This window comes from Cynocephalus volans, chromosome 3 (assembly GCF_027409185.1).
Source record: "Cynocephalus volans isolate mCynVol1 chromosome 3, mCynVol1.pri, whole genome shotgun sequence".
Classification (NCBI taxonomy): Eukaryota; Metazoa; Chordata; class Mammalia; order Dermoptera; family Cynocephalidae; genus Cynocephalus; species Cynocephalus volans.
This window is the reverse complement of record NC_084462.1, coordinates 110,157,211-110,168,600: the sequence shown is the minus strand read 5'-3', so window position 1 is coordinate 110,168,600 and position 11,390 is coordinate 110,157,211. Positions and strand designations below refer to the sequence as shown.

General features: G+C 42.0%; 1 non-coding gene across 1 annotated transcript; it reads right to left on the bottom strand.

Moving 5' to 3' along the window:
* Positions 1-10,921: 10,921 nt before the first annotated feature.
* LOC134374180 (U6 spliceosomal RNA) lies at positions 10,922-11,030 on the bottom strand. The gene has a single exon (XR_010023055.1). It is a non-coding gene; the product is annotated as a U6 spliceosomal RNA (small nuclear RNA).
* Between the last annotated feature and the right edge of the window lie 360 nt (positions 11,031-11,390).

Below are 11,390 nucleotides of genomic sequence, written 5' to 3'. Positions count from 1 at the left end.
AGGATAGAATAATTTGGTCAGGCCTTCTCGCCTTGGGTCTGGTTGGGGGTGGTGCAGCACATTCTTTGTAGATGGGTTGTGTATGGGTAGAGTTGGTGTACATGCACAGCACCACCACCTTGGCTGGTGACTGGTGCCTTGGGCATCCGCTCCTCATGTCCATGCTTTCCGGCCTGCAACTCCAGGGACCTTTTGGCTGGTTGCCTAGCTCATAGACCTATGTGTGAGGGGTCTGGTGACCCAGCCTGGTGTGTGAGGGGTCTGGGGACCCAGCCTGGTGTGTGAAGGGTTTGTGACCCAATCTGGGCAACAGGTTTGAGGGGTCTGTGAGCTCCAGACCCAGCCCTAGTTCCAACAATTGCCCCAGTCATGGCAAGATTATGGGCAGGTAAAAGAGCTTTACAATTGTTGTAGTCAGCAGGATCCCAACATTAGCAAGATTGCTACAATAGAAAATATGAGAGTGTTTCAAAAAGTTCATGGAAAAATCTGTATTATATTTTAATTCTATTTTTCTGTGAACTTTTTGAAGTACCCTCATACTAAGAGAGGAATAAAAAAGCTACTGGAGCTAATGCACTTAGCAAGGTTATAGTGTACAAGGTCAATATTAAAAAAAAATTTCTCCAGCTAATGTTAGTCATAACTTACTTTGTGTAATAGCCACAACCAGAAATCATATATATAGAAATAATATCATTTAGATAGTCTTCATGTTGTTTTATTGAATGTTCAGTACAAAAAATATACAGTAAATATTACAAGTGGAAATTAAACTAAAAGATACTCTCACTCAACATGAAGTGCTAAAAATCAATCGTAAATTGACTTTCAAGAAAAATAGTCATCTGTAGAAATAATGACTTTTTTTTCAAAAAACAAAGATGATAAAAATTAAACAGTTATCCCCCAACATTCTTACATCTTGACAAGCATTTGAGTCCTAGAGAACAAAAACATTTATTAAATTCCACTTTCTGCTCTAAAAATTACATATCAAAATCAATTGAGAACTATTTTTTCTTGGTTTCCTAAAATTTGAGTCTGTTAATTCATTCAATCAATAACTATTGAATGCCAGCTGTGTGCAAGAATATATTATTATTAAGGGCTGGGAGGATAAATAGACCAATCAGACACTGTTCTTGCCCCCAAGAAGTTTACAAATGAAAGAGAAGATGAAGAAGTATGAAACCAACCTTGATATAAGATCAAAGATGTCATGGTCACATCTGCCCTGCCCCTGTCTCTTTAAGGCAATCTTTCTGCACTCCTCCTCCACGTTAGCCTCAAATACGGCAAACAGAGAGCAGACAGATAGCACTTGGTGACTGCTAGGCCTATTTACTTGATTACCTTCCTCTCTTGTCATTCCTTGGTCTCTCTGGTGTGGTATTCTGATTTTAGCTCTGGTTATCCATTCCTGGCCTCCTCCTTTTTGGAATAAACTAATGAGGCTCCACCCATTCATTCATTCATTAACAGTTATTGAGTGCCCACTATTGACCAGGCCCAGTCCTGGTGCTGGGGACACAGACAGCTGTGCAGTGAACAGGACATGCTGTCTTTTAGACCTCACCCTAACCCTAATTTAGCTTGACTTTGGACACTGAGTTCTTTCCTCATCTGGGGTTACTTACACTCCAAGAAACTCATATATTTCCTGCTGGCCTTAGATGTGGTCATGAAAGTGCAGCCCCCATAACAGGATTAGTGTTTTTATAAGAAGAGAAAGACTAGACCTCACTCTCTCCTCCATGCAAGAACACAGTGAGAAGCTGCCCTCTGCACACCAGGAAGCAGGCCTTTGCCATGACCCTGACCATGCTGGCACCCTGATCTTGGGCTTCCCAGCCTCCTGAACTGTGCGAAATAAGTGTTGTTTAAGCCACCCAGTCTATGGTAATTTGTTATATACAGCCCAAAATGACTAATATACTTGTTTGTGACCCTTGGGAGGTTAACTTGCAGGCACCCGAGCATTCCCAGGGCTGTGGGGGGTGTGGAGATTAGTTCTGCAGAGCTGTGCACAGAGACACAGCCCCCACAGAGCCCACCAAGAGAACATGGGCCTTGCCTAGAACAGTCCAGAGTCCTCAGACCAAACTGTAACCACAGACACACCACAATCTGCTCAGATTCATTTCTTACAAGAAGCTGTGGGACTCTGGGAAAAATTTGAACTCCTCTGAGCCTCAAGTTTTTCATCTTTACAAATGGGGAATATCAAAATCAAATAATGCATATTTTTCATGCTTAAAGTTAATAATCCATCCCTGAAAATCACATATTCTGCAAGCAAACACTAATGTAGAGCCTCTTTCTTATCATTTTAAATGGAAAAGTTATAATGCAGTATGCCTGAAACCAAAACACCCATTCAGTTTGCCAAAGTTTAACTAAAACACCTATATTATAAGTAACAAGCTACCATATTGGAATGGGAACTGCTTAAAACACCACTCCCAGATCACCAAGCAATTAATAAGGTGGGTAGCAATTGGAGTCTTCGTATACCTAGCAACTCAGCCTCTCAGTGCCAGCAAGGCTGTTGCTGACATGGGTGTGCTTTCCAAAACATCTACACGTAGGATCCTCGTGCTCTAGCACCAACAATATTTGAAATGTTAACTCAAGACTTCTTCGTGTTGTTTTGTTAAACGTGATGCATTGATTTGGAGGGGAATGTAATATAAATTTTTAAATGTAAACATCAGTCAAAAGAAACTGTTGAGAAGTACATATGTTTTGTGAGGTTTGGGTAAAAAATCCAAGAGGAAAATTTCTACTTGGGAGATGGGTAATAGAGATAAGCAGGGTAGGCCTGCACATGTGGGAGCACTGTCCAAGGAAAAGAGCTTACCAATGTAAGCTTTACCTAGTTGAAGAAGATAACCTGAGGCATACGAGAGAAGGAAGATCCCGCAAAGCAAGCAGAGCCTGAGAACATTAATGGAAGAACAAAAACAGTAGCCTCTGGATTCCGATTAGCAATCTTCAATTTACAAAACACTTCCAGCACATTATCTCCTGACAACCATCAAATTCCTGTGAGGCAGGGGCAACGTTTTTCTTATCTCTCCTTTGTTTCTGAGGAAGCCAAAGTTCAGCCAGGCTAAGTGACCAGCCCAGAAGTCACACACATGGCCTCAGAGGCAAGGACTGCATGCTCTGACCCCAGTGTTCTTTCCTCTAGTTCTCAAGTTGCACATTGGAGTTCAGCCATGTGTGGAGTCCCTCTCTTCACCAGCCCACAGCCAGCAGTGAAGACACAATCAACTCTGAGAGGCAAGAGCTAGCACCTTATGAGTCTTTACCCAGCTGCCTTTGTCTGGCACATGGTGCCCTGCTGAGCGTGGTCTCTGGGTCTCAAGCTCATAGAGAGATCTCTTCACAACTTTCCTGAAACAGCAAGGTTTCCCATTGTCTTTCTGAAGTATAGAATGTCAGCAGTTACAAGCCCACAGGCCTGGTCCAAGACAAAACCATAAGAAATTATAATCTGTCTTTGCCTTCCTCTCCATGTGTTCCCCCAAGATCTTCACCATCCCAGAACCCTCACTGCAAGGACCCACCCTGCCTGTCCCAGACAGTGAGTCCTCTCAATCCCTCTGTCTCCCTTCACAGAGGCACTGAATGGTGGGTTTGGGTGGAACCATACTAGTAGTACCAGTCAAGATAGGGTAGGTTATGCTTTGGATACAAATAAACCCCAAATGTCAATGTCTTAACACAACAAAACTTCTTTCTTACCACACACATGTCTGATGCAGGCCAGCAGAGGAGCTCTGCTCCCTTGGGTCATGCAGGGCCTCAGGCTGACAGAAGCATCACCTCGACATTGCTTCCATGAGGACTAGAGCACTGGGAATCTGGGAAGTATGATCCTACTGTGTGCCTGGTGGGAGAAGCAGGATATTGGTGACCAGCCTAATGACAACTGTATTAGTCTATTTCTGTTGCTTATAATGAAATACATGGAAATGGGTATTTTATAAGGAAAATAAGACTTATTGATTAAAGTTTCAGGAGCTGAAAAGTCCAAAGTCCAGGGAACAATTCTGGTCTTTGGTGGTGACAGTTACCCAGGGGTCTCACGTGACAGAAAATGGTGGAGCAGAGAGAGACTAACCTCTCATGTGCTCTTCTTTTAAAGCCCTCTGAACCACATCCCTGACCACCATTATTAATCCATTCACTATGGCATGGTCCTGCAATCTAATCACTTCTTCAAGGCCCTGCCTTTCAATTACCATAATAGGATTTCCCACCCTCAACAGAATTAAGCTTCTAATATATGAACTTTGGGGACACACTTCAATCAATCCACAGCAACAACCAGAGTCCAATCCCCATGTGATGCTTGAGCCTCCTCCATAACAGTCCCACAAAGAGCTCCAATCTTCACCTGAACTTCTCCAGTAGCAGGAAGATCCCTGACTCATAGATAGCTGATTTAATTTGAAGGGAGCTCTATTTGTTAGGAGCATAAATTCTGAGAAATAAATAAAACTGGCCTCCCTGTAGCTTTTGCTGTGTAGCATTCACTCTTTCCTCGGGGAGCTCAGGGTAAATCCTTAATCTGTTGAATAAATAAAAGATTTCCAAACATCTGATGAGAGCTATCATGTTTGCTCATTTAACCACATTAGATCCCTGCCCTCCAAGAGATCATGGTTGTAAGATGCATTACCTCTTGCATCTATGGCATGATATGGCATAGATAATCCCCTAATGTCATTGGAGGAAAAATCAGGAGTCTCCAGACTCAGTGCGGTGGGTTAAAGGAAATCTATGGAGAAGGCTTTCTGGAAATAGACAATTGATGTTAGCAAAGTAAGAGAGGGGCCAGCCCGGAAGATGAGCATATACCAGACAGAGAAGCAATTTGCATTAGGTGACCTTGGTGTGAAAATGCACGATGCACTTGTGGAATTATGGGAAGTCTGGGACACAGGATGTCTTCTGGGGAAGGACTTGAGAGGAGGTGAACAACAAGTCATGGAGAGCCCTGGGGCTAAGCTGAGGGGTCTGGAATCCTGAAAGCTATTGAAGAATTTTGAGCATAAAATTGATGTGAGCTGATTCACGTTTTAGCACTACCATTTTGGCAGCAGGAATCAGGAACAGAAGACCAGCCTGAGTTAGAGAGCTATTGCAGTGATCCTGAATGGGGCCAGGAGGCCAGGGCTAAGGTGGTGATCTTGCAAAGAAGGGGGCAGATTTGAGAGGAGGAGATGGGATGGACAGCACTTGATAATTAATTCCAAAAGGTGACACAAGATGTGGTGGGAGGGTAGGATGCCTCCCAGCCTTCTGGCATGTGTAACCGAGTGGATGGTGGTGTCTTTCACTGAGGTAGGGATATTCAAGGAGACTGGCGACACAAAGTCCTTGTTGAGTTCACTTTTGGACAGGTTGAGTTTAAATTGCTTATGTGACCTAAGGATGATGCACCAAGCAGGTTGCTATATCCATCAAGAGAGGCCGGTGGGAGATCATAAATTAGGGAAAAAACTGTCTGCAAGTAATTATTGAAGGAAACCATGTGTGTGTCTTACACACAAACTATAACTTCTCTACATATGAAGGAGAGTGAAAATACACAAATTTAACGATTTGACTTTTCCAGTGGCCAGATTTCTCACATCTACTGTCCATGATGCTTTTCTTAGAATCAAGGAAATTGAAGAGCTGAATCACAGTCAGTGTCTTGCTCAGTAAGCATGGAATCCAACCACAGGGAAATGGAGAATTGTGAAAATATTTCATCCAAACAGGCACGGGTCTGATGAGTCATCCCTGCTCCACAGTGGAGAACATCTCTGAGATAATTCAGATGCTCACTTCTCCTAAATCCAGGTTTTTTTTCTCTTCCCTACCTGTGCTGAACAAACTGCATGCCTTTACTTTTTTCTATCCCACAGGATGACCACACCCTTTCTTTTTAAGCAGGATTTATTTTTTCAGTCTGGTTATACACATTGATGAGGTTACAGTTCATCATGTTGAAATACATTCCAGAGACTGAACCTAGATTAATATTTTCAGAGCTCAAGTGTTCTTGAAAATTACCCACCACACATTCCCAGATCATTCCCCAAAGTATGGGAGCCAATCGATTCATTACATGTTTGATGCTTCTAATTTTATTCTTAAAAGGAAGACTGAACTTCAGGACTGCAGGCTACTTTGCTGTCACCCTGTGATATGATAAAAAATACATTTGGTCTTTGTCCCTGGTCCCTGGCACAGAGTTCCTAAGACCCTTGGAATTTCCTGAGTGTCTTTTGTCATTCATAATGAACCCCTTTTGACCACACCTTAGTTTATACTAACATGGTGACTGGGGAAGCGGGGCTGGATAGTTTTAAGAAGGGGGCTGCTCAGCAGAGAGACCAAACACTTGGTTAGAAGGTGGAAACTTACGGCCCTATTTATCCCAACTTTGGGAGAGAAGAGGGGCTAGATGTTAGGTTATAAAACTTGTGAACACTGAGATTCAGAGGGCTTCTGGATTGGTAATACATTGATGTTCTGGGAAGATGGGGTGCCCAGAGAGGCATGGAAGCTGGGAGTCATCCCCCTCAACCCCATGTATTACCATATGCATCTCTTCCATTTGGTGGTCCCTAAATTGTATCCTTTATAAACAACTGACAAGTAAAGTGTTTTCTTGAGTTCTAGTAAATTCTAGAATTAGCAAATTACCAAATCTGGGGGTCGTGGGAACCTATGTGGGCAGAAATATGCATAGTCTGGATACCGCATTTGCAGGCATTTGGAGTGGGGACAGTCTTAAGGAAATGAACACTTAATCTGCAGGTTCATTTGACACTTAACTCCTGATAGTGTCAAAATTGAGTTGAATTGTTGGATACCAAAAAGCCCACACATTTGGTATCAGAAGCAGTATCAGAAAAACCATCATACACACCCCCCAGAGTAAAGCCCTAAAATCTTTACCAATTTCAACAAATATCTCACCATGAAAAGCAAACCTTTGTGATTAGCTGTCCATCATTAAGGAATTACTAACCACTATTAGGCATGTCTTTAGAAGATCCAATCAGTTGGAGCTGAGAGAGGCTGGTTAAACTGATGTGACACAGTGATAGAAACTCACAGGCTCATAGAGCCTTTTCCTCACCCCAGGGTGATGCAGCAGGAGCTGGCCTGGTGAACTCAGGGAGCCTTTGCACTCGATTCTAGACCCACCTCTTAGCTGGCTTCTGCTTCTTGGTCCAGTGACTTTAGATTCAGATGCTGTGCTTGAATTATCAGTTGGTCTTGGGTCTGCACTTCATTTGAGGATGCTGTCTTTTGGCTCTCTCGGTCCAGACTTTCCTCCATACCAGACTAAGCTCCTTGAATCCCCAAGAATCTAGGCATCTTCTTTTCTGGGAGAGGAGTATGGACCGAGTTTATTTTAAGAGATACTGACAAATAGAGAACTTTTGATCAAGATGACAAATGAGAGGAAAGAATCTTATGCCATATGAGACATTGTTAAAGATCTTGGAGATGTTTAGTCCTTGAGAAAGAGAAAGTGGAAGGAAACTGGATAGTGACTTTCAAAAACTCAAAGGGCAGTTGAGAGGAAAATCAGAACTTGCATCTACTATAGGACTATTCAAAGAAGCAGATTTCTATTGCACATTAGAATTGACCAGAAATTCTGCCCCATGAGTTAGGGTCCCTTCCCATATCTTTAGAAGTGTTCAGTATGGTGAAAATGACTGAGCTGGGCCAGGCCCGTGGCGCACTCGGTAGAGTGCTGCGCTGGGAGCGCGGTGACGCTCCCGCCGCAGGTTCGGATCCTATATAGGAATGACCGGTGCACTCACTGGCTGAGTGCTGGTCACGAAAAGCGACAAAAAAAAAAAAAAAAAAAGAAAATGACTGAGCTATTAGGAATGCCATAGAAGGGGTCATGGGTCACCTCCAAAGTCTCTACCCACTCTAGAGTTCTTGCATGTGGAACACAAGGGTTACAATTACAGTCACATAGGGACTTACCCAAAATAAAAGTGAAAAACACATCTTAAAAGTTTCAATAGATAAAATGAGTTTGGAAGTCAAGTACGCAGCTTGAGTAAACAAGTTTGAAAACTGCAGGAACGTTTAAGATGTGAAGAAATAATGAAAACAATTCTTGTAATGAGGTTAAGTGCCTTAATGAAACTTGATGTGAATCTGCAGAATAGTAATCAGTGGAATGTGTACTTATAAAAAGCAGTGAGACAAGATGACCCACGTTCAGTTGCTCCAGAAAGAGATAATCAGTCGTGTAGAAGGAACAAAATGATGGGTACAGACTGTCCTGACAGCATCTGTCCCTGAGGCAGAGCCTCCCTTCCAGATGGCGGGGCAGGTGGCACCCTCCTTATACCTGTTGGGTGAGAAGAAAGTGGAGATTTGTGACCCCCGATCCCAAAGTACCTCCTTTTCCTACTTCTTAATGCCTGAAATAATTCCTCCAGGGTCATCCTTGGAGGAACAGGAGGAGGAGGAGGAGGAGGAACCACGCCCAGTAATTCCAAGACAACTTCACTGTTTTAACATTTACAGACCTGCTCCCTTTGGGGAAAAATGACACTTCAGGAGGTCAGAGGTGGGGTTATCCACTCAGCTATGCCCTAAATGAACACACACTAGCGATGGCCTATTTCTGAACAATAATAAAACAGTACTGCCATCAAGAAACTGTTCTTTGCTGTGTATTGCTCCTCTTACTCTTTAAAGTCTGTTAGGTGAAATGGACTTGCCATCCCATTGTGGTCACTCTTGAATCCTCCAGGGACTTTGCCTCTGCTCTAAATCATCCTTTGTTGTCTTGTGCCCTTGAGAGGAGCGGCTCAAGAAGGAATAATTTCACTCCAGCGCCCTCTGCTGGTCCCGTTGAAGATATGACATCTGAAACTACATCAGTACATGCCAAATTTTTCACCACCAGGAAGCCAGTTTACTATTTTATGAACCCTGGGGACCTCACATTTTAAAATCTGTCTTTCAAGAAAACTCCATCTGTTAAGTAATTATTAGTCTACCGACTTGCACTTATCTAAGTCATAGAAAACTGCCAATCAGAACTTGTGAGTTAGAACATATGTATCTAACTTGTGAGTTAGAACCATAGAGTTAGAGCATATATCTCAGCACCTAAACAATAGGCATATTTCTGAAATAGTCTTACTTTACTAGTGGGTACTTCTAGATAATAGCTAAATGTTTTTCCATCATTTGGATATTAGTGTTAACTTCGGTGTGTTAACTGTTCATGCTCTGGCCGGAAAGGTTGATATATCTTCCAGAATTGCAAATATCAGAGCTGAGAGTTCAGGTGTCAGACTAGTGCTAGTGATGAGTAACTGAGCAAGGAGTGTGTGGGACGAGGCCTGCAGGGAGCAAGGCAAGGGAGTAGGAAAGTCAAGAGAAAGACAAAGAGGTCTTTGTGGGGGGTCCCATTGTTTTCACCCCGGGAACTGATACAATGCCTGACCCATATTAGCCCCTCAAACATTTGGTGAATTTCTGTAGGTATGATGTTTACCTCTTCTACAGAAGCTTTCAGCTAGGTTCACAGTGTTACCACTGACACTAATGATCATGACTGCTAAGATGATAGCCAAAGGTGGCTTATTCAGTGACAGAATCGAGCATGCTGTGTTATTACGTTTTGTACAGAAAGTTACATTTTTTGGAAAAAGATGAATGTCTCAGAATGATTTTCTGTGTTTGATTTTTTTCTTTTAAAGTAAAATCTTATTGTGATACACAAATGGGAAATTGCACAGTGAACACGACTGTGTAATCAGCACGTAGACCAGGAAACAGGTCATTCCAGCACCAGAAGCCCTCTCCGTGTCTCCTTCCTGTCACTCTCCAAACCCCATCCCTACTATCCCAACTCCTAACACCATAAATTAGTTTTGCCTATTTTTGAAATACACACATATATACACACACATGTGTATTCATTCTCTCTCTCTCTTTTTTTTTTTTTTTCCTTTAGTGGCTGGCTGATATAGGATCTGAACCCTTGACCTTACTGTCATCAGCACCATGCTCTAACCAAGTGAACTAACCAGCCAGCCCCTTTTAATTTTTTCTTTTTGGGGCGTATCTTCTCTTTTCTGTCTCGCTTTTCTTGCTCAACATTATTTTTGTGAGGGGGATTCATGTTGTTAGCTGCAGTTTGCTCATTCTTGTTGCTATATTTTATTTACAGATATACCACAATTTTTAACCAATTACTTATGATGAGTTGATTCTGGCTTTTTACTATTCTGAATAGTGCTGGTGGGAGCATTCATGTACATTTGTCTTATGTGCGTATGTACCCATTTTTGTTAGGTATATGCCAAGTGATACAATTTCTGGGTGATACAATATGCATATGATCAGCTTTCACATATGCTGCCAAATGGTTTTGCAAAGTGATTATGCCAATGTTGTGTGTTAGCTTTTGTACAAGCTAGATACCAGAGATGTTCAGAGAGGATAAATAATGAGAAGCAAGCATATTGTCCCTAGGCCTATGATTTGAAGCCCAAGGGGACATTATGGAGAGGAAGACAAAATAATTCTCAAAGGAACATGTTCTACCAATCATCAACTCATCAGTGGAATGATCTAAAAACCTACTTTCTGAGGAGGAGAAAGGAAGGCAAAATAATAATACAAAAGGTGGTTTCATAGTTTGGGGTCTTAAATTTAAGTCTTTAATCCATTTTGAATTGATTTTTTTGTATGGTGAGAGTGGTCTAGTTTCAGTCTTCTGCATGTGAATATCCAGTTTTCCCAGCACCGTTTGTTGAAGAGCTATCCTTTCTCCAATATGTTCTTGGCCCGTTTGTGGAAAATCAGTTGGCTGTAAATGTGTGGATTTATTTCTGGGATCTCTATTCTGTTCCATTAAAGAAATATACAATGCTTCATGAATTTGCATGTCATCCTTGCTCAGGGGCCATGCCAATCTTCTCTATATCATTCCAATTTTAGCATATGTGCTAAAGAAAGAAGAAAACAGGGGAAACACTTCATGAAACGGAACTGGGCAAGGCTTTTTTGAGTAAGACTTCAAAGGCACAAGCAACAAAAGCAAAAATAGACAAATGGGATTACATCAAACTAAAAAGCTTCTGCACAGCAAAGGAAACGATTGGCAAAGTGAAGAGACAATCTACAGAATGGGAGAAAGTGTTTGCGAACTATGTATCTGACGAGGGGCTGCCTAATGTCCAGAATATGTAAGGAACTCAAACAACTCAACAGCAAAAACAATAATAATAATACGATTAAAAAATGGGTGAAAGACTTGAATAGACATTTCTCAAAAGAAGACATACAAATGGCCAACAGGTATATTTAAAAATGCTTAACATGAC